The following is a 24565-nucleotide window of genomic DNA, read 5'->3' on the forward strand; positions in this document are numbered from 1 at the left end:
TGAAAGCAGAGGGATTTAGAGAGAAACAGAGCAGCTTCTACTGCTTTTAAGTTATGTTACCTGTGGCAAGTTGTTTAACCTGCCCAATTAGTCAGATTCTTCTTTTGTTAAGTGAGGAGCATTATTACTAATTCATGAAGATGCAGTCAAGAGTAAAGGTGATACTGCAGGTAAATCTCCTAGCAAGGAGCCTAGAACATAGATATTCAATAACTAAGAGCTGATGTGGGTATCAGTATTAGTATTATTGCAATATTAATATTATTGAATTAACACTTTCACAAATCATAAGTCAACACTACTTATAATCCCAAAGCTTCCAGTCCTGGTTTTCCCCTTTTTCTAAGAGGCTCATGTAGTGAAGACTGACTCAGAACTAAGCCCATCTGAGTTCTGATGAATTCAGTGGAGGAAGGGTGTGCATGGAGGATGGCACGCTCCTGTAGAGACACTATATTCCATGGACACAAAACAGCTAAGTGCTACTTTTTCCTAAAGTTACCGAGTCCTCTCTGAGTCACAGTGCAATACTGGTACAATATCTTGTCCTTCAGGCCTTCCAATAATCAAGAATGTGCAAAACAATAGACCTGCCCACAGTAAGGCCCATCAGTCAAATTAAGCACAGTCATATATATGATGGAGTTCCAACTTGGCAGCCCACAGTGTAGTAACTCTAACATTTAAATCTGGGAATGCCTGGGGACTCCAGGGAAGACTTGGTAGGGAGTTATGTGCATGAAGGATCAAGTGGTACCTTGGAAAATAATTTGTCTGGAGGGAAAAGAGAGCTGGAGCACCTGTATCTGCTCCAAGGCAATGGGGCAGTGATGGAAGCCTGGAGTGATTCTGAATACAGCTCAGGACATGTTCAAAAGTGTCTGGTAGCCTTTGATTTCTATAAAGAAAGAATTGCAATTAAATATGGAAGTAAACTAGCATGGGCCATTGGAAGACAAACAACAGTAGCAGATGCAGCCATTTCTAGAGAAAGGGAAGTGGCTTCAGCAGGAGTAGGAGACTCTAGTCTTCCCTCTGCATCCTTGGCCATGTCCCAATAATGCAAGCATATTATTTCTATTAGTTGAATCTTTTTTCCAGCTTTATTGAGATGTAATTGTGGAAATAATTTTGCAGTATATAAGTGTATCAAATTAACATGTTATATGCCTTAAACTTCCAAAAATATGTGCATTAGTTGTATCATTTCTTTATCAGATTACTTGTAAACAAATACCCTATCAATAATCCAAATAAATATTATAACTTTTATGTTTTAATGATTATATGAACAATATATGTTCTTTATGAAACTGAAAAAATAAAGAAAATTATAAGGAAGTTGGTTAGCATTTGTTTATTGAGCTATTTTATTTGATTATAAAATTGATAGGAAACTTTTCTATGTAAACAGGATATTGGAGACTTAGAATCTTTAAAACCAGAGCTTACAGTTATAAAAAGAAAATAATTTCATGCCAAAAAAGACTGAAGAGAAGTGAAAAACATATTTGTCATATTGAAAGAACAATGGAATTAGTAAATTCCATTTGGACTAAAACAGAACAAGTCCACAAATTGTGCCCAAATTCAAATTCAGAAACAAAGTCAATATGAAATTCACAGTAGAACACAAATGACATGAAAGGCAGAACAAAGTAAATAATTTCAATAATAAAATAATAATAATGATAAAGAACTTCCCCAGCTTAAAGAAAAGCAAGAAGCTTGCAAATGAGAAGTATATACTAGGCAATATTAATAAAATGACAGTAACTCCTTAACACAACTTGTGATTCTTTTTAACTTCCAAGTATACAAAAAAAAAAAAAAAGTCCTGTTTAGAAAGAAAAACAAAAGTTTCTCTACAAAGGAGCATAAGTTAAATTGGGCTCAGAATGAATTTAAACCACAAATGAACTTTTGTAAGTTTAACTCTAATATAGCCTTCAGTTTGCTTTATTTGTGATTTTCAGTTGCACACACAGCTCGTCTCTCAGCAAATTGGTACAGCTCGGAAAACCCACAATGTTTTAAATAGTGTGAAAAGTGGTTGGGACCCAAAGCTCAATAGTGCACATCTTTCTCTTCAGTGAGTTCACAGAAGAGTGGGAGTGGTAGAAACATAGATAAAGATAGAACCAAGCATGGAGTGCAAGGATGAATGAAGATGAACTCAGACAGTAAATGGTAACCAGAATAGTGGTGTCTAATTAGATGGGGGTTGGGAGTGGGAGGATTCAGGACATACTCTCTGAAGCTGGTGATGTATTTTAAAGTAGATGTAAAATAAAAGTTAACCAGATGAAGAAGGCACGAGCAAAGCGAGGGCAGCCCACACAGTGGAACAAGTCTGCAGACTGCTGGAGGTTAAGATAGAAGGAACACACACAGTTCCCCTGAGGATTCTTAATTATGCCCAGAATTTACTAAACATTACTAAACCTTGGTTTCTTTATCTACAAAGCAAAAAATAAAAATTACAAAAAAATCCTAAATTCTAGTATTGTTGTGAAAATATAGTCGTGTCGCACATAAGGATGGCTTGGTCAACAACCCCCCACATACAAAGGTGGTCCCATAAGATTACAATGGAGCTGAAGATTTCCTGTCGCCTAGTGGCATCATTGTGGCCATCATACTCTTGTAGCCGTAGTAAGGTCATAGCACAATGCATGATTCACATGTTTGCGGTGATGCTGGTATAAACAAACCTACTGCGCAGCCAGTCCTATGAAAGTATCGCACATACAATTATGTACAGTACATAATACTGATAATGGTAATACACGACTATCCTACTGGTTTATGTATTTACTGTACTATAGTTTTTATCATTATTTTGAGTGTACCTTTTCTACTTATAAAAAATACACTTTGCTGTAGAACAATATGCCATTATGCCAGCAGCCACTTCGTACATATTGTGTTTACTGCGTCTCTTGATTGCATTATATTCTCTTGTGCTTGATTTAACCTCATGTTGTATACAGTAGCATGCTGCACTGTATGTAGTCTGGGAGCAAGCAGCAATACCATGTACCTCGGTGTGTAGTAGGCTATATCCTCTAGGTTTGTTGTAAATGTACTCAATGATGTTCTCTCAATGATGAAATCACCTAATGACTCATTTCTTAGAAATATCCCCATCATTAAGCAGAACATGACTGTACTATGAGGTTAAAATCTCAAATCCTTACTATGAAAAGTAACATAAACTACCCCTACATTATTGTGGCCTATATAGTTTCTCCTCTATAGCTGTCATTTTTCCCTCATAATATTCATCTTTCCTTTGTATTTTGGTAGAACTACTCAAATTTGTCCTCCACATCATGAAATTTGTGTCCTACTGTTAGTTTGCCCCTTCATTACCTCTACTAGGAATTTTAATTCTGTGGAATTAAATGGAATTTAATTGTTGGGTTGTTGAATTGTTGGCTGTTGAATTGTTGGCTCCTTTGCAATACTTCTTTATCTCTGTTAGCGCTTTGGTCTTACCAGCCTGCTGTCTTTTGCATCTCAACTGGTTCTCTGTTTAAGCCTCTCTATTTTATAGGGATCATCACTCCTTGCATTCTTTTGAAACATTTTGTTTTGTAAAATGTTCCTGTGAATCATAGGTGTAAAGATCTCCTGTGTGTTCGAGATGATTTTTTTCCACGAGTTCTGCAGTAGGTTTGATGTTTACTTTTCACTTTACTCACTTTCAAATGTGATAAGATTTATCTATACCGTGTTTATGTGATGAGATTTATCTATACTGTGTTCCTGTGCTGCGTATCTATCTATATACTACGTGTTTGCCAGCCTTCATTTCCAGGCACTGTTCACTTGAGTGATGGTTAAATACCATCATTAAACAAGAAATGGGGACATGAGGCTCTAAAGCCATCTGCAGGTCTGCTCGACAGAGGTTGGAGTTTTTCCTGTGTCCACTCTCTGGTACATTGTCCTTCAAACCAGTGGACTATCATGAGGAAAAGAATCACAACGTAATCTGCTAACAAGTCTCTTTTTCTGTCTCAGCCTATGATCCTTTACATTCAGTGCTCCACCTTCCAAATGTCATATATTACTGTCAATTGTCTTTTTATTTTTAACCAGTTTATTTTCTGGGTAAGGAAATGGTTGTAGTCCAAGGAGAAAATAATGTTGAGCATTTATTACTTCCTAGGCTCTCTGCTAGGCATTAAAAACCGGGATGAGCACAACAGACAAAACCTCTGCCCTTCTGAAGGTAACAATTTACTTATGAGCCAGATATTTATTATAACAAGTACAAGTGTGATGGGTTCCACATATAACAAGGAGCACTGAGTATAGACAAAGAACAAAATGGAAAAGATGGGAACGAAAGCTTCATGGTGACTGCTTTAACAGAATGCCCCATTTAAAAGAGGGCTATTGGCTCAATTTTCTGTTGGTTTAGGCTTTCTATTTCAGAGCCACAGACAATAAACTAGACAATTTCCTACAGTATTTTCCAAATGATAAATTTGATGTGTTTCCACTGGCTCCATAGAAACTTGTTAAAAAAATTTTTTTCTATTGTTTTAATCTCTGGTAATTTGTTAAAAATAATTTAGATTCCAGTAATTTTTAACAGTTTTTAAAAATGATGCTGTTGACAAGTTCTTTCTTGTAAAAAATGTATTTTCATAGATATTTTTAGTGATAAGTTGGAGAAAAACTGCATCAAAGACTGTTAGCCAGTATCCATTTTTAAATTAAAGTGAGAAATCATATTTAAGAGACATTTAAGAGATAAGTTCTATAGGGACTGGTGATAGATTAAACTGGGAAACAGAAAGGAGTTTAACAAGACGCTTAGGCTTTGGCAAATGAATACTGGGTGTAAACTTCAGGAAGAAGTCTGAGCTGGAAATAAAAATTTGAAAGTCATGTAGCCAGTTGCCATCTGAAACCTGAAAGTCAGGAGTAGAAGACCCCCAAGGGTTTATTTTCCTCACGTTGAGTCTGGAAATGTGCCAAAAAATAACCCAGGTGAATCAAACTTTTCTCTGTGTGGTACCACTTAACACTTAAAAATACAGTTATTATTTTTATTTATTATTATTATTATTAGTAGTAGTAGTAGTATTATATTTCTCCTAACTTACCAAGGGTCTTCACCTATTTTTCTTTAACTACAAACCCTGCTCAAAAGGAGCCCCTCAATTCAGATCTACTTTACTCATTTTAGGATAAGTCAATTAATTTCCCAGCATGATGAAATGGAGACTTTAGTAAGTAGGCGACAGTGCAATAGAGAGTATGGTATGTAGTGAAGAATTCTGCGATTTCCATCTGTTTCTCTCTACCCTCCTCACTTACTTATTCAGAATGTCGTCTTTTGTTCTTCCTATTATTATGACTGTCTCCTTACTGGTCTATCGGAATCTTGCTTTCTTCCTTCCTAATCCACTCTCCACTTTCCTAGTACATTTGTCTATGTGTCTGTTTTACCTAAACCCAAATAAAGAACTCAAGGCTTGGTCCTTTTCTTTAACAATCAGGAAAAATTATAACCTTCCCCAGTCTTCTTCTAGAAAATAGGAAAAAATGGGATGCCTTGCATCTTTCATAATAGAAAAGAATAAAGGAGAAAAAAATAGGAGAAAGTAAACACAAATTTTACACGTATGATTGTATGCTGTACTAGTTAGGGTAACACTAGCAGTGCAAGAGATAAGCTCTGACATTTTAATAGCTTATCAAAATAAGGTTTGTTTTTCCATCATTCAGTAATCCGATGGATAATCTTTACAGTGATCCAGGGTCCGAGGCTTCTTTGCTCAGCCTTCCCATGGAACTTATAATTTTTCACTCTCTGCCAGCAAATAAGAAAATGGGATGGAAGAATCACCCATGGGAGGTTTTTAAGAGCCAGGCTTGGAAATCATCTCGAATCATCTGTTTCCCGTCCCAGCCAGTTGGCTAGAACGCAGTCACGTGGTCATAAGTAACAGGGGGATTGGAAATTTTCTTCAGCTGTTTACATAAGATGAGAAAGAAATGGATTTTGGTGAACACACAGCAATCTCTGCCATTTCACGAAGGTCCTATAACTCTACTAGATCTGAGGGAAGACTATTTTGATAGAAGAAACACTTAAATGGGTCCTGAAGGAGAAGTACAATGCAGTTTTCACCGATACAGTAAATCTCTGTCTTAAAGGAATTAGTCATTGGGATGAATCAAATGGACAAATGACCAACTAGAACTTAAGATAAAATAAATTGCTGCTGAATTTTAAGTTCAAAGTGCTAAGGACTTGCAGAATACCAGAACGTACTAACAGCTTACTATGCGCCACAGCAATTTCTGTATATGTATTTATTTACTAGTATACTATCCTTCTCATATTTACATAAGAGAAACATTCATGTTCAGTTAAATCAGATTACTCACCAAAGTTCAAATGACTATGTATGATGGTAGATCAGGCCCAAGATGAAGGAAGGATTGATTTTGCCTGGAGATGAGGGAAGGATATTTGACAGAAAAAACACTTGAAATGGGTCCTGAAGGAGAAATACCATGTGGTTTTCATAGAGCTGACAGAGTGAAAGATTTTAACAGTAAATCAGAACTTGTTGCTTCCCTCCTTAAAAACCGCTAATGGCTTCTGTCACACTTAAATAAAATCCAAATTCCTCTTTGCGTTAACTTGCAAAGCCGTGTGTAATCTGGTTTCTGACCGTCTCTGTGACCTCATCTTGTACCACTTGTCACCTCCATTCCAGCCCCTGACCTGTTGTCTATTCTGCCTGAGTGCCAAGATTACCATAGGGCCTTTGAAATAGCTATGTTTTCTGGTTAGAATGCTCTTGTTCTTGGCCTTCACTGTGTCTCAGAGAGGCTTTTACTGACACCCTATTATTCTCTGTTATCTAACCCTATTGTAATTCTCTCCTGAACATTTACTGTTATCTGATCTCTCTCTCCCTCTCTCTCTCTCTCTCTCTCTCTTCCTCTCTCTCCTTGCCCCCTCCCCTCTTTTTTCTTTTCGCCCTCTTCCATTACAATGCAAGCCCCTTGAAAGCATGGCCCTTTCCTGTCTTGCTCGCTGCCATAGCCACAGAGCAAGGGCTGGAAGATTAGTTGTTGAATAAATGAGTCCTATTTTGACAGGTGTGAAGTAGAAAGAGCAAAGATACTAGAGCCAAGACAAGTTCCATATTAACATGAGGGGTTATGCACTAACATTTTCTCCTTAAATCTGAGTATGTCATACTCTCCCATTTTCCAAGACCCAGGGTGTCTATTAGGGGAATATTGTGTGCAGTTCTAGTACTTGTTCTTTCAGAAAGACTTAAGGATGCTTGAGATAATCTCCAAAAGGGCAAGTGCCAGCAGAGGCTGCTGCACAGTTCCCGACTAAAAATATCAGGATTGTTTTGCCTTGAAATACTACAATAGGTTGATAAGCGGTGGGAATAACATCTGAAGGGATTTGGAGTGAGTAAACACAGTTTTATTCAGCAAAACCCCAAATCCTATTTTCAGTCTCTTAAAGCTTGAAAAAAAGACACATTTAGGGCAAATAAAATATCATTATCTTTCACTGGCATGACACTTTATATTGACAAAATGCTTTTTTATTTATTTTTTATTTATTTCAAAATACCCACACAACATCTGTATGGTGAGTATAATTATTCTTGTTTTGTAAATCGAGGTTATCAACGCCCTGAGAAGTGGCTTGCCTGAATTCCTTAAAGAAAAGAACCATGCCTGATTTATTCTTTTAGTGTCATTTGAAAGTTATGTTAAAAAAAAAGGACATCAATAAATGTCTATAAAATTGACTTGGATGAAATCCAGGTGAATCAGGAACAGGCTTCCTAAGAACGCCTTGCCATTGGGTGCTGATTTACTTAACATGAAAGGTAAAGAGAGATCATTCACTTTTATCGCCCCAAAGTCCAAAAGTCCCTCAACCCTGAACGATAATGAGCGAAATGAACTCAGAAATTTATTGCAACCAAAAAGATGTTAGCAATTCTCAACTGAGCCTGGAAAGAAATTAGTCTCAGAAGAAAGAAAGGAGATGAGAGCTCCCTGTTTCCATTTCTTGACAAGATGATGGAATAACATGAGATCCTTTTCCTCAAATCAACCTTATAAATCTAAGCAAGAAACCCCAAAACTGTCAGCTTGGGTTCTAGTCAAGGTTGAGTGCACTCCATCCTGTCTCTCCCACTCAGGGCACAAAACACCCTGGACGGAATGCACAGAGTAGCTGCCCGAGAAATATGTTTTTTTAAGTGGTAGCAGGCAGATTGGGGAAAGAAACCAGAACTGGAAATAATACGAAACTGGTGATGACTTTCCTCTTTTTTCCTCCTCCAATATTTCTCAGTCTGGACTCAAAGACAACCTAAACTCATAAGTGTACAGCAAAGGAGCAGGAAGACCTCAGTACTAGTCTGCTCAGGCTGCCTTATCAGTGTGCCACACACTGGGTGCCTTAGGAAACAGAAACTTACTATCTCTCAGACATAGTGGCTACAGGTTCACAATCAAAACGTTGGTAGGGTTGGATCCCTTTCAGGCCTCTCTTTGGCTTGTAGATGGCTGTCTTTTCCCTGTGTCTTTTCATGTCACCACCCCTTTATTTTATGTGTTTTGTTTTGTTTTTTAGTTAAGTGTATTAGGGTAACATTGGTTAATAATTATATAAGTTTTCAGTGTACAATTCTGTAATACAGCATCTACATATTGCATTGTATGTTCACCACCTGGAGTCTAGCGTCCTTCTGTCACCATATATTTGACTTCCTTTACTCTCTTCATCCTCCCCCACCCCCCTTCCCCTCTGGTAACCACTCTTCTGTTGTCTGTATGAGCTTGTTTACTTTGTTTGTTCATTTGTTGCCTTCTGTTTTATATCCCACATATGAGTGAACTTCCTTTTGTTAAGGACACCTGTCACGTTGGATTAGAAAACCACCCTATTTCAGTATGGCCTCATCTTAACTGAACTAATTGCATCTGCAATGATCCTATTTCCAAATAAAGATTTCAACATATAAATTTGGGAAGGGGGGACACAAACATTCAAACCGTAGCAAGGTTATCTGAAATTTATTGTGAACCTCATTTACTATCTAAAAAGACTAGATTTCTGAATGGAGGGGCTCTGCTAACACCTTTAAATCCCAGAGTATCTAGTATGCTTCTGGCACATATAGCTGTTTAATTTTCTTTTTTTCTTTTTTAAGATTTTTTTATTGGGGAATTGGGGGTGGGGAACAGTGTTGGGGAGTCGGGAAAGGGGAACAGACAAGTTGTTGTCCTTTTGTTCTTCAGTCTAGTTGTGGAGGACGTTGCTTCACTGGCCCATGTTGGTATTCTCATTGCGCTCTTCCCGGGTGAGGCAGTTGCTTGCCAGCCAATGGACGGCTGCTCACAGTGGCTCACGGCAGCTCACGAAAGTGCACACCCACTGCCGGCCACTCATGCTGGCTGCCAGCCATTCATGGTACTTACGGCAGCCCACTGCAGCCTACACTGTCACCGGTGACTCACGGAAGCCCAGCTCCAGGTCGAGCTGTTGTTCACCATCTTAGCTGTAGAGGGCAGTGTCACTGGCCCACATGTGGGAACCGAACTGGGGCCCTGCTGCTCAGAGCTGGCGTCCCAAGTCAGCTCTTAACCAACAGGCCACTCGGCCAGCCCTTAAATATTTTTTTTTAAATGTAGTTTGATGAAGAAAACATCAAACTTACATGAAAAACAGTGTAATGGACAGGAGATCTGCCTCTAGCACCAACTATTGGATCGTCGGGAAAGTCATGACGCATTTTTGCATTGAAAAACAGAAAAATACGTCATGACTTTCCCGATGACCCAATAGTTTCCTAATCTCGGGGAAGTCACTCAACCCCTGGAGTCTCAGCACCATTTCTGAAATCTAGGAGCGTTCCAGTGCCCAACTGGGGTATATTGTGAAGACTGAACTCGTCTATGAGAAATTGTTTTGGAGACCATTGCACAGGTGACATTTCACTTGATTTACCTCATTGCAAGTCAGACAGGAATAAGTAAAGCACACTTCATAAAGAGCTCAGCACCCGAGGAGAGGAACGGAGGAGTTTCAGCTGGGAGCAGTGGAGAAGTTTTTGTGGCTGAAGAAGACTGAAACAAGCTGGAAAGGAGTTGTTTAACAGTAAGGAGGCCAAGGCCAGGGGTACAGAGAGCTGTGTCCTTGTGCGGTAAGCCCCCACCGTGGAACTTAGCTCTGACCTCCTCTTCTTGTTGGAGCTTGGCAGAGCTATGGCCTCAGGGCATATGCTCAAAGTCACTGCAGCTATTTGGAACATGTTGTAACTGTGTGTGTGTGTGTGTGTGTGTGTGTGTGTGTGTGTGTGTGTGAGAGAGAGAGAGAGAGAGGGAGAGAGGGAGGGAGCGCACCACACAGATGAAAAGCAGGAGATATAGAAGGGAGGTTTTAAGACGGGCAGGCTTTTGAAAAACAGTGAATTTATCTTTTGTTTTTGTTAATTTGGGGGGACTTTTGTTTTTCAAAATGAGCCAAATTAGTTTCTAGTTAACTATTGGGGAAACCAACAGCTGTGTCTTCTAATCTGTGTTTTAGCAGATTTTGTGCCAGCGTTTTTCAAACTACAGTGTGAGAAAGAATTCCTTGATGAGCTTATTAAAAAAAAAAAGAAAGAAAGAAAGAAAAAGGGGCTGCCAGGCTGTATCCCCAAGTGCAGCTGATGCAAAGTCTACCTGGAGTTGGACCACAGTTCTTCATTTTAACACAGCCAGGTGCTCCACACGTAGGTGGATCATTCTTCTTATCATGGGCAAGACCAAAGGTTGTTCCAAGCCAAAGCTGACAGCATAATTATTGGCAATTTAAGCTGTTCCAAAGATGCTTACTTTCCTTCCCTCCATGAACGGCTGCTGGGGGATGTGGACAGAGAGGGAGATTTGAAATCCACATTGGATTTTTTTCCAGATTGCTTCATTTTATTCTTTGCATTCTTTTCTGCTCAGAAGCAAGGGGGGGAGGGAAGATCTCATTTGTCAATTTTCACTTTAAACTTTTTTTTGCAAGACCTGGCCACTGTACCAACCTGTCCAGGAAAGAGTGCAACCATGGTCTTTACAAGACAATCTGAGGACACTGTTGTGTTTTAATCCCAAGCCAAATGTAGTGTGCAGCTCTCTCTTTTTTATTCCATAAAAAGAGAGAAAGCAACAATGAAGAACTAAACAAATAAAATGAAAATTACCTCCTGTTTATATTTTGGTGACAGAAAATGTTTCCAAGCGCTCTGAGCACTCCCAGAAATGATAATTACCTTCTGCTTTTCTGGGGTAAGCATTAGGACACTGGATGGTAATAGTCTCATAGAGTTGTATAAACAGCAACATAAGCAATAAAAGTTCCCTGAACATCTGGCTTCTGTCTACCCTTTCAAAGGTTTGCGAACATCAAATAAGGCAGACATTAGGATGTTTCAAATTCAGGCCTTCGAGTGGTCACAGTGGTCCCATTAGGAAATGATACCAAGTCTGAATTTCTGGAAGTCACCTGCGTAAATCACTCTCAAAGCAGCTCATGGCCAGAAGTCAAAGATGTGTCCTACTGACTCATGTCTTTCCAGGAAAAACTAATTTCTCAGCCCCACAATTCTCCTTATTCCAGTTCTCCCAATGGAGAGAACACCAATACCAAAGAATATTTACCTTCGGCCAAGGAGTGTGATGGAAACTTGACTAGTGTTACCTCATTTAATCCCCTACACACCCAGCGGGCCGCAATTATTATCCCTATTTTATGAATGACAGAACTGAGACCAAAAGAGTTCCATAACTTGCTTACTATCAAACAGATAGTACATGGTAAGGTAATAACCCAAGATTGCCAGATTCCCACTCAAATGGCAAAATCCAACTCAATCATCACCCTGCTAGAAGTCATTGATAACCCTGCATCCCTCAGCCTGAATACACAGCCTTCTTTCCCCACTGCAGCGCGTGCCTAATGGGACACAGTTGGGAAGGTGTAATTTGGAAGTCATTTAACTGTTCTCACCAGTAGGCTGTGACTCTTGCCAGAAACCACATCTGACAATATAACTTTTCGCATCAGACGTAACAAAGTACATGTTCTGGACCCCACATTCACTACCTGTGCCGACCCGGGATAAGTTTTTGTTTGTTGTTCTTTTACGTTTTTGAGCCACAGTTGTCTCTTCTGTGAGACGGGAACTGTAATCCTGCCTCCAAAGTCACTGTGTGGTTTAAGTGAGCGCATGTGTAACGCATCTAGAACATACCTGCTACAGAGCCCTGCTGCCACAGTGCTGGGCACATGGCAGTTATTCCGTAAGCGTTGTTGACTGCCTAATATGTTGATGGTGTGGGCACTGAAGGGACCCAGGAAACAGCATTTCTCTTTCCCACCCAAGTTCTGAACCAAGTGACATGTAAGACAAAAGAATAAGGCCCCTGGAGGCCAAACATCATCTTGCTTATTGATGTAGCGCACTGACCGGGCTCTCGGTGCCTTGGCCTGACCCCAGCCTCCTTCCCAGGCCTCCCAACTTGGGAGAATTTCAGGAGCTCATGAGGGAACTCCGACTACCCGAGACCTCAGCCTGACCTGTGACTCAGTCCCCGGGCCTCACCTCTTCCCTCGACCATGTCTGACTGAGTGACGGGGGCCCTGCTTTATTTCCTGTGCCTGAGACCCTCTCCTGCTCCTCTCGGGGAGAGCTCCAATTTCCCCAAGACGGTGGCCACGCTCCCCGATGTGAAGCCTGCCAGAAGCCAGTGTTCCCCAAACCAGAGTTGTCAAAGCTGGAAGACACATGGTCTGGATCAATGAATCAAGGCCCAAAGAGCGGAGGGATGGACATGAGCGGAGAGCTGTGCACTGCTGGAACTCAGGCTCCCTGACAGCCAGCTCATTGAATGTTCATTGAATCACCAAACAAGAAATAAATGGGAAAGAAGGTAGCGTCTCATTCCCACCATTTGTGCAGCTCGATAGGGGAATCCGTAAACTCTTGGGTGGCATCAGCAAATGTGAATACTAACCAAGCAGGAGCCATCTTAACCGAGAAGGATCGATGAGACTAGAGCCACTGAGGACACCGAAGTCCCCACAGTCTAATAAGAGGAATGTGGCATTTGTTCATTCATTCATTCATTCCCACACTGATAAACATTTGAATGCCATACGTGCCAGACTCATTTGTAGATACAAATCATATAACAAAGAATAAGACAGACGAAACAACCTCGTGGAACCTTTTAGGGAAAGAAACAATACACCGAAAAACAAGTATAATGTGCTGTAATAAGTGCCAATATAATCATAAGCGGGGAATTATAAATAGGGAGATTGGGGGCAGGGGGCTATTTTGAATAGACTAATCAGGGAAGGACTCGCGGACAGGCTGACAGTTGAACAGAGACCTGTAGGAGCTGATGGAGCAAACCCTGCAGATTCCAGGGAGAGGAGGGATGCAGGAAGAGGCAGTAGCAAGTGCAGAGGCTTGAGGCGAGTGTGTTTAAGGAGCGGGAAGAAAGCGTGTGCACCTGGGAAGACGCTGGGAGGCGGGGTCAGCACAGCTTCAGATTGTGTGTCTGTATGGCCTTGTCATCAGTTCTATTTATTCACAAGCATCTCAGGACCACCTAGTAGTGAGCTAAACTCTAACATCCTCAAAGCCTCCCTTCCATGACGTCCTGCCCACGCGTTGTCTCTATAAGGAAGGGACAGGAAAGAAACACTAGTTAAGACAGAAAGAGGGCGAGTGACTTGGTGAGGGATGATCATTGAAGCCTGGGACCTCCAGGGTCCTCATGTGGCTGGGGCTGATTCGAGGCTTCCTGCGATCCTGGGAGCAGGAAGAGGCATCATAGGTTTTCCTCCAAGCAGGGGAGCAGCATAAGCAGAGGTGTCAGTTTTGCCCCCAAACAGTCCTGAACGGGAACTAAGGGACCTGGGTCATTTCAGGCTCTGCCACTTTGTAATTATGAGACCTTTCTCTCTCTGGACCTTAGCTTCCTCGCCTTTAAAAATAAGCAATTATACATGAACATTTCCAAGTTCCCCCACAGGTTCCAGACTTCTAGATTTCTATACTTTTGCCATCAGGTCAGACAGAGGAGGAACAAGGCCTGGGAGGGACTGAAAGCTAAGGGAGGCATCTTCAAATGATTGGCAGTTTCTCAGAAGTAGATAGTAGAATTCAAGCTTTGAAAATAAATTAAAAGCTGTTTCCATTCCCCATCCCCAGCTCCAAACACTACCGAAAGGATCTCAGAAAATTAAAAACAATGTGTATTCCCATTGGATTTATTTTTAATTTCTGAATGCAGATATTTCAAAGAAGAAGCTTAAGGCAAGAACTAGTAAAGTTGAAAAAGTGCAGCAAAAAAACAAAACAAAACTGTAAATTAAAAACACCTCTGTCCCAACAGGACGTGGAAGAAAAAGTAATGTTGATATACTTGTCCGCTGATGGCTGGTGTGAGACAGATAGATGGGTAGATTGACAGAGAGGTACATGCCAATACATTGTATGTGTGTGTGTGTGTGTGTGTGTGTGTGTGTGTGTGTGTGTGATTCTGCTGTCTCCATCCCAAGTTTCATCATATTGCTGAAACCATTAACATCAGCCTTGAAAGAGGCTAGTTCTCCCTGCTGATATTTCTATTGCTACACATTCTGTAGCCTATTAAATGAACATTATCACTTTCATAATGTCAGACTCCCTCTACGTGTATTTATCTCTTACAGCTGGGCTTACATACCTCACTAGAAAAGGTGCAGCGCAGCCCATGTGCCTGTCTGTTACAGGAATGCACACGAACATACACTTGCACCTTCCCACTGTTCTCATACTTTTCCATAAGAAAGTCAAGTTCATCTGGTGGGGAATCCTTGCAGTCCAAGGCCTAAGAGTAACCAAAGCTAAAACCCCTGCTGGCAAGAGGACTGTAGGGTAGAAGGCAGTGAGCTACTACTGTTTCTCGAGGACGTGCTGAATGTTAGGTACTCAGTTCCATGCTGCTGCATTTGAGCCTTAAAAAAGAATTTTATCTTCCTGGACAGGAGAAAGGCATTCCACAGCCAGCAAGCAGATGTAAAAACCTCACAGCTGCAAAGACTACATGAAAGAATGTAGTCTGAGAGCCTGATATCCAGCAAGAGCTCAGTACATACTAGCTCCTCTAAAGCAGCCCTTCTCTTTTACAGCCATTTAACCCAAACCTGGGTGAGGGATTATCATTATGGTTTCTACCAAAATTCTCTCCAGGAACCACGTATTCCAAAGAGCCCTTCAAGAATGCAAACAAAAGTGTTCTAAGCCTGGAAGGCTGCTCTCCCAATTCCAGGACCACTTGGCTAGTCAAAAAGTCAGGAGGTGAAGGACGGCAGTCCCATTAATAGGCACTAAAAAAGAAAAAAAAAAAGTGAACTATACCAGCTAACCAGAGGATAGCAGCAGGGAACAGTGGATGAGAAGAAAGGCTTGGACTTCTGTAAGGGCTGAGGTAGACAGCAACAGCAGGCAGGTCGGAATTAGCTCTGAGAGGCTCATGGAAGACAGTCCCCCCAACCCCCCGAGATGTAGAGTTTGGTCCAGAAGCTTCACAAAAGGAGAAAGGCAGCACCTTACTTGGTTGCTTTCTCAGATGACTCTTGAGGCCATTAATTCAGTCTTCAGTGGTCATCAAATCAATCTCCTACAACTTTCAAATCTTTCCTATTCTCCCCATGACAACTGCTCTTCTCCAGATTATATCAGCTGTTGTAGGAAATCTAGCACAGCCTTCCTACTGGTCTTCACATTTCATTCAACTTGGCGCCATTTTAATCCCAGAGTGATTTTTTAAAAATCACAACAGCACCTAATTTCAAAGCCTTCGAAATCTCTCTGTGGTCCTTGGGATCAGGGACAAACTACTTCATGTGGCTCACACAGCCTGGCCGCAGCCTCCGTCACTGCCTCCCCTACTTCCTTGCACATTACCCTCCAACTGTGGTCAATTTCTTTGTGCTCCATTTACACTCTCGGGTCTGTGCTTTTTCACACGTTTCTCCTTGGAATCTTTGTTACTTGTTATTTTTACTCACTTTTACTCACCCTTCAAGTACCAGCTTCGACACCATTTCTTCCAAAAAGCGTCACTTGTAGGCGACACCCTCTGTGTTGCTTTTGTCACAGTAATCGTCATTCTGTGTTCTACTTACCTGTCTATTCTTGTGTGCCTGTGATTACATAGTAAGAACCTGAACATTCTTGAGGCCTAAATACATGTCTTATTCATCACTGAAAGTTGATCTCTAACACATGACCCGGTGACATTAGAGATACTCAGTAAGTATTTGTTATATTTGTTGAATGAAGGTTGGAATAGCACTGTCACTGGTGGTCTGAGAGGTGGCATTGGAAGTAATACTAATGTGACAATTATATAAATGTAGTTCTAATCGCAGCTTCTTTATTCATAAACCTGAATGAATTTGATTAAATTCTCACCTTAGTTTCCTTGTATACCACAAAGAAACAAAATTATGTGCTCTAGGAGGTCATTATGAAGATTGAATTAGATAATATGTATTTGGCATCTTGCAAATCATTATTGCTCATTAAGTAATTAAGCAGGGATATTTTAGGCTCCATGGTATCTTTTCATAAGCTCTTTCTCCATATATTTTCCTCTTAAAATTATTCTTGCTTTTTCTTCTAGCCAGATAGATGCCCTCTGAATAGCCATTTGGGGGAACCAGAATCAAGGGTCCTGGGAGGTGAAAAGTGGGTCATACATGTGATTTGCTCCTGGCATAGAGTCATGATTCCAAACAAAATGGAGTTAACCTTCTCTTGTCTTTTGAAATCCTGGTCACTGAGATGTCTGCTGCCATCCCCAGTTTCAAGCTAATTTGTTCCTCTAAGTATTAGGACACTGCATCTGGAGCCAGGAAAATGCCAGTGGCAGCGGTGTCACATTAGAAGGCTTAAAACAATGATATGTGACACATGAAGTTGGGCAGACTCTGCCAGACTGACGACGGGGAAGACTCTTCTTAATACTGAGGACACAGCGTCTGTCAGTCCCTTAGGGCTGATTTCAAGGGCACAGTAAAGACGGGTCAGCAGCATGCAGACAAGTGGCCTTGGACAGAGCGGGCAGCCCTTCCCGGTACAGAAGAAGCACCCTCGGCATGTGGAATCAGAAGCTCCGAGTTGATGGGGGAAGGCAGAGCAGAGGGGGGAAGAAGGCGAGCCGTTCTAAATTCCTTCCTGGAGAGGCGGCATTCATGACGAGCCGTGGGCTGTGTTTAACAGGAAAGCTAAAAGCTATTGTTAACAGGGAGGTCTGGAGGAGGCCATGGCGGTTAGGGATTGGGTGGGAGCGTCTAGAGGCAGAGAGGTGGCCCGATCTTGATCTGAGGTAACAAATGGTTTGGTAGAGGGAGTGGGAACGAGAAAGCTGGATAGGAGATAACAACCACAACAAAATATCAGCAGGGCCTGAACGCTGATCAGAGGGTGGGTTTAGAGAAATGAAGCCTCCCAGACGGGGAGAAAAATGGAACCAACAAGAAAAAGATCAAGGTCAGAAGATACTGGAAGGTTGACAGTGGAAGGACAAGAGGTGCTTCCATTCCCCCTGGGCTGCTGCAGAGACACATGGGACTTGTGTCTACACAATGTCACAACATCTAGTCAATCTGCTCCCAAATTCAGTCCAGCTGTTGGTTAAGTCCCCTGCAGAAGCAAGACAATGATGGGATAAACCGTGCACGTCCTCATGGTCTCTATCTCCTCACCCAGACTCACTGGCCACCATGATGGCGCGTGACACCAGATAGCACAGAGCATGTCTGTTTCCCTGTGTCTTCACTTTACTGGTGTGTGTATGGTGAAGGCTTGCAGAATAGGAGGAAGGATGCTAGAAAAAGGAAAATGAACACTGAGAAAGTAAAAGGTGACATTCGTTGCACTCCCGGCAGCAATGGGTCTATTTTTACATCTGCCACATGGGGCAGAGGGCTTACGTTGTCATTTCAAACACTGCTTCATCCTCACCAAGGCAGGATTACATGTGACAGCGCTGAAATCAGAACGTCTCCCCAGGCAACTGAGCAGGGGGACCTCTAATTGCCGTAGGTATCCAGAGCTACCACAACCATCCCAACTTGGCCCAGCTGCCTAGGAGAGAGAGGTCATTAATGCCCTAGAAAGAAGACACCGAGATTTCAAAACTATGAATAAAGCCCCCTGCAAAACAATGACCTCATTGTGACAGGGTCTGCCCATGTTATAAAAGGGCTCAGTTTCTCCATCCCAGCACCTAGAATAATCTATATTTTTAAAAAAGTGTCAATAGAAACTGGGATCCAAGAGAGACAAAGGGAAATGTGTCAGACCAGTATCTCTGAGGCAAAGAAAATAGATTCTAAAAATATCACTTGCTGCTTTGTGTACATTTCATTTATTTCTGTATCCCTACTGCCTAGGTCCCATGTCTAGGACTTGAATAAGTTTTGGTAAGCTGATGGGTTAATAAAGTAAGATTGTTCAGTTATTACCCTACCTGGAATGCCCTTCTCCCGTTGTTTCTTTGACTGGAAAATTCCTACTTATATTGAAAGCCATATCATAAATCACATATGAAATATCACTTCCTGGGAGAAATCTTTTTTGTCAACAAGATTGAGAGCATCTCTCCATCATTACTTTTAACACAGCGTTGGCTGACGGTAGGCGCCAGCAAGCGAATTGTGTTTTATCTGTTTTCCTTGTTTGTCTCTGAGAAACCTGAAGGTGGAAACCATTTCGTCGTCTCTCTCTCGATTGCTTGGTATAGTTTGGCACATAAATATGGGTTGGCAAACTGCTCTGAGAGACATTGGAGAGGAAATATTGTCAGGGATTAATAACGGAGGGAATACAGGGACAAAGAGGAGGGAAAGGTTAATGATAAATAATCCTTGGTAGTAATTTCATCTGCCTCGTTGCATTTCTTTCCTTGACATCAGTAAGTGATCCACAAATTCCTTGCAAACCCGATATAATCTGTCAGCGATGATTTCCTGCAGTAAGACTTTCTGCCACAGAGTTGCAAATAAAAGATAAAAACATGAGTGATGTTTTCTGGATGGTGGTTGCCTTTTTAAAATTTTTTATGATTTTTCCCAGTTGTTTTTAGAGCCTGAGTTTGTGTGTGGTCTTTTGGAGGACAGCAGCTTTCCTGTCACAATGAGCTGCAACAAAGCTCTGGATCGGTTCCCGAAAGGGAGCCATTAAGCGCAGCCAATGAGACCCTATTCTAGACTTCTCTGTTTCCTTCTAAATCACTGTATATTTTTTGAAGTTTATGTGCTATTAGATGGATTCCTAGTCTCCTTCCATAAAGCAAGTGAAAGAATCAAGAGGCAGATTTTCTCAGGCTATTTCCTTAAAAGTCAGTCACACTCATGGCCTCACTTTGTCTTTTCAAGGGAATGACCCCTAACTCGAACCCGTCAGCTCAACTTTTTCTCCGGAGCTTCAAGTGGGTAGGCTCCATATTATCTTCACTGGCACATGAAATGTCACACATCTAAAATCTAACTCCAAATCTCCTTCCTTCACCCTGCAAAACCAGCTCGCATGTGGAGGCCCTTCTCCTCAGGTATGATGCCAGCTGTCTCCTGGTCACCCAGACTTGAAGCCACAGACATCTTGCATCAAGACAGGAGCTTTCTAGTGGATTTCCTTGTCACTAGTCCCCTGCACGTTCCTCCAGAATTATAGGCATGAAGTTCCATTTTTACCATAAATTCCAAATGCTTCGGTCTGGCTTTCAAAGCCCCACACAAAACGGCCCTTAGTTGCGGTCCCAGGCTATCTCCTGAGAAATCCTCCAACGTTCTCCCAAGTGACTCTATTTTCTGTTCATTAAGCAGACCCCAGCCCTCAGGCCCCATCCTCAGATTCGTCATCCTAGGTTAGCTGTCTTCATCCCTCTGGTTCTTGTCCCAGTGCCTGGACTACTTAGGACCTTGGTCTGATGCTTTTGTGAGTTTGCAGTATGTCCTGTAAGTATGCTTCTACTTAGTGCCTGGAGGCTGATTGTCAGTGACCCCCAGGTCACTGAGTGACTCTACACTCAGAAGCTCACTGGCCAACCCAACCCCACTTCTAAACCTCACCCTGGTTCCCAGGACCCGGAGCAGGGTACAGTGCCCTGGGTTGCTGTTTGTCTGGACAGGAAGTTCTGTGAGGGCATCCTGGCACCAAATCTAAAGATGAAACTGTGATCATAAAAGGAAGAAAGAGGAACAGACGCATCAGACGATGAAAATACATGAAAGAGACATTTCAGACTTGGCGCGCCATCTGTGTAAATTAATTGGTACTCTCTCAGTTGCCATTGATAGAGACCTAACTCAAACCAGCTTGAACCAGCTTGAAAAGGAAAAGAATTAGCTCATGTCACTTAAAAGTCCATAAGTCCATAAATAATTTTGGCTTCATTTTGGTTGAATATGAGCATACAGATGAGGTCCTTCACCATCCTCCTCTCTCCACAGCTTGGTTCTGCTCTCCACTGTGTTGTCCTAGGCAGGTTTTCTCCTGATATGAGTAAATGCTAAGCTTCCATCCTACCAGCTTAGCACCCCCAGAGAAGGGAGTGCCTCTTTCACAAGAGTTGTGCCAAGTTTCAGAACTGTTTCTCTTTGAAGTGGTTCAGGCTTTGTTTTCATTCCTGAATTAATCACTGTGACCAGAGAGAAACTATACCACCAGAAAATTCAAGGCACTGTTAGAAGGAAAAGAGACTAGATGTTAGGTCGGTGAAACCCAACCACCAGTGTCCACCAGGATGGAAAGGTAAGCTAGGTGATTCAGGACAAAGTGTATGCTGGGGGCCTGAATCTTGTGCATTGAGTGAGGGTGATTCTGATCGCTCATAGGTCCCATACTCGGTCCCTCTCTTATACCTTGGTACCTGTGAGAGGGCTCACGGGTGATGGCAAACCTGAAAATACCTCTTCCCTATATCAGTCATATGGAGCGCACACGCCAAACCCTGCTTGTCAGTGGAACTGCATCCTATTTAGATCAATTATGTAGAGGAAGATCTATGCATTGGGCCCATGTCTGGGGCCACCAACAAAACACTCTGTCCTAGTCCAGGTGGAAGGATGAGAGAATGTGACATAGTTACAGAAGGACCAGCCTCAGAGAACTCTAAAAAGCAAAAAAGCTCATCAACCCAGGTAATTGCAATTTGCCCACCAACTCACCCCATGCAACCTGCTTGCCTTTTAACAGACAAGAGCTCCTTTAGGAACTATTTCTCACTTAGCACCTTTAATCTGGATATAACTTCTTATGACCACATTCCATAGTCTTTCCTTGTTCTGTACCAGGGATTAGGATCCAAGGATCCCTTTGATCCCCAGCCTCGCTCCCCAGGTTAACCCACCTAGGTTAGACACACTTCAACACGTTTCTTCAAGAAGAAGACATTCCTCTTTCTTCTATAAGCGGTTTCCATACTCTTAAGTAAGGTTTCCCCTCTCCCAAACTCCATATGATGCTGTTTATTCCCCTTTTATAGCACTTACCACAATCTGCTTTGGGATTAAAGTTATTTATGTTTGTGTCTGTCTTCACTGATAGAAGGTGAGCTCTCGACGGGCCTGGCATACCTCTTATTCATCCCTGTATCCTCCACAATGTCAAGTGCGGCCCTTTGTACTGAGCAGAAACTCAGCAAATGTTTGCCAGATTGCTGAATCCAAATGTATTAGTTCCTTACACAATATTTTTCAAAGGTTCCACATTAACTACAGCACTGCTTCTAACTTTTAAAAAAACCTGTGCTCCCTTTAGGAAATAAAAATCGCATGCCTTCTGTTGGGATTGGAGAGGTCTAATAAATAAGCCCTTCTCTCCACTCATGTGCTGAGTCAGTTAAAACACTAGACAAGGAATAAGGCAGATAGAGATTTAAAGCAGCTTTATTACTGATAAAAACTGAATTGAGGAAGCTGCTCAGGTGGATGGCAAGAAAGGGCTTTCTAATTCTGAATACCAGCCACAGGTCCCCCTGCAGGTGGGCATACCCTGTGGAAATGCAGAGCAAGGGACAAGCAGAGCAGTCATTTATGTGTTTTGTGGGCAGGTGGCTCCCAGGATGGAGGCTGAGCTATACATGCAGGTCCTTCCTCATTCTGTATTCAGCAAGCCACTCTTCCTCCCGTGGAGGAAAGAGAGAAGGGCAAAGAGATGGCTTGAGTGTCACTGTATTGAAAAGTCCCTTGATAGGGAAGGAAACATCATGAGTGGGGAATACGTCTTCAACCAACACCTTCCTTCATTGCTTTGTTCACTAAATTATAAAGTAAATAACTCTTCCTCATGTACTTTGTCCCGAATACCATGTTAGAACCTGGGATACAGTGATGGACAGGGCAGGCACAGTTCCAGCCTCCAGGAGACTTAAAGTCCAAGTCTCCTTGTGGTGAATAGAGTGGTGAATAGACATGAAACGATGATAGCAAGTGTAGCATCCCTGGGGACCTGTGGAAACAGTGCAGGCTCAGAGGTCCAGGAACGCCTCCTGAGGGAGTGACATTGGGGCGGGGGCTGATGGGACTTGATAGGTGAAAGACAGACAAAGAAGCCAGGAGGAGTGTTTAGTGGAGAGAGGTGAGGAAGGAAAGGGTAAGTAGAGGAAAAGCTTCCAAAGAGAGGGAACAGAAGATGCAAAAAAAAGTGGGGTGAGGAATGGCCTGGCAGATCCCCCAAACAGAGAGGAAGCTGGCTCACTCTAGAGAGCGAGGATAAGAAGGAGACTGAAAGTTGATCTTCTATCGTGGCTCCTCTACAATTTGGGTTCTAACTATTCTCTTATGTCCCTGGGAAGAGGTTTCCACACTACAGAGATCACCCTGCGTTCCACCACCAGACTCTCCGCTCTTTCCTACCTCCATGCTTTCCTTCTGCTGCTTGGAATCTCCTCTGTGACCACGTCCACCTCTTCAACACCTATGCCTTTGTTAAATCCATCGACATCCAGCCTCTCACTCGAAATCTTACCAGCCCCCCTCAAGAGAATATAATATAATTTAAAGAACATGGGCTTTACACCCAGGGAGATGTGGGTCTTCACTGGCAGTTCAACATTTACTGACTCTGTAACCCTCAGTGAATTTCTTAATCTCTCTGAGTCCTGGTTGGCATCCACCCCAGAGTGGGATAAGATTATCCATCTCTCAGGGTCATTGGGAGGATTAAAAGAAATGGCATCTGTAAAAGCATCTAGGACATATTATGTACTCAATAATCACTAGGTTCTTTTTTTTCTCTCCCTTTGAGCTAAATCTCTACATAATAGATGAGGCTTGATCAAAAAATACGGTGAATGTTTAAATTAAAAAAAAAATTATTACAGTAAAAGACATATTGCTATTAATTACCCTCAAAATACCCCCTCTCGCTTTGAACACACTTATCCCATTGTTCTTGCCACTTTCTGACACAGTTCTGGAAGTCCTCTTTTGTGAGTGTCCTTAGTTGCACTGTTCTGGCAACCAGAAATAAGAATTAATAAAAAGGCTGTTATTGTTGGCTGTGAGAGTATACTCATATTTATTTATATGTAGAGTCTTAGAGGCACCAAATGACAACTTAGGGTGGGGCCAAACAAGACTGATTGGGGGGAATGAATTACTAGTTGCCAGGTTCTTTTCTGGGAGGTGGGCGCTCATAACAGGAGATGTACTCTTTTAGAGAATATAATTCAGTGACAGCATACTCACAGTGTTGTACAACCATCATCTCTTTCTAGTTCCAAAACATTTTCATCACCCCCATATGAAACTCCATGTCCATTTTATAGAACTGTTAAGAGGGCCATTGTCCCAGCTCTCTCCACTGCTCGTTTCATACAGGTAGCAACAAGAAGATCAAGGAAACCAGGCAATGTATCCAAGGTCACACAGCTCATGGGACCATAATTCAAACATGAGCCTGTGTGGCTCTCAGGCTGCACTCTGTACTACCCACAGCACCAGAAGTCCCAGGATAGGAAAATGCCCTTTCCCCTCCAGGGTGCTCTTACTTGTCAGGAAATACATCCTAAGCTGGGACTCAGGAAAGATGGTGCACCCTACAAATGTGGAAGAGGGACTATTTACAGTGCTTCCCCTTGTCATGTACCTGGGTCCGTAGAGAAAGGGCAGGAGGCCCTGGAAATAGCACTTCCAACCTTTTGTCCATCCGTTTACTCTCTCGTCTGCCTTCTTACCTCCAACCATGACTCAGTCCGGTTTGACAGGAGACCACCTAGAACAATGGTCCTCAAAATGTAGCTCCTGGGCCAAAAGTGTCCCCTTCAATGGTGAACTTGCTAGAAATGCAAATTCTTAGACTTCACCCCAGACCTGAAGGTTCCGAAATTGTGCAAGTGGGGCCAGAAATCAGTGTTATGTCAAGTCCCTTGTGGGATAATTGTGATGAACCCTAAAATGTGACAACCACTGGTTGGATGCAGAAGAAAGAAGAGGAACCCTGAATGC

The 24565-nt window shown here is 42.2% G+C and overlaps 1 long non-coding RNA gene across 1 annotated transcript in view; it reads right to left on the minus strand.

Moving 5' to 3' along the window:
- The window catches only part of LOC109372360 (uncharacterized), a 39343-nt gene extending 16184 nt beyond the window's left edge, over positions 1 to 23159 (minus strand). The window contains exon 1 of the long non-coding RNA XR_002122035.1: positions 22973 to 23159. This is a non-coding gene — a long non-coding RNA (uncharacterized LOC109372360). The remainder of the gene's footprint in view (positions 1 to 22972) is intronic.
- Between the last annotated feature and the right edge of the window lie 1406 nt (positions 23160 to 24565).

Source organism: Hipposideros armiger, unplaced genomic scaffold (genome assembly GCF_001890085.2).
Source record: "Hipposideros armiger isolate ML-2016 unplaced genomic scaffold, ASM189008v1 scaffold_629, whole genome shotgun sequence".
Taxonomy (NCBI): Eukaryota; Metazoa; Chordata; class Mammalia; order Chiroptera; family Hipposideridae; genus Hipposideros; species Hipposideros armiger.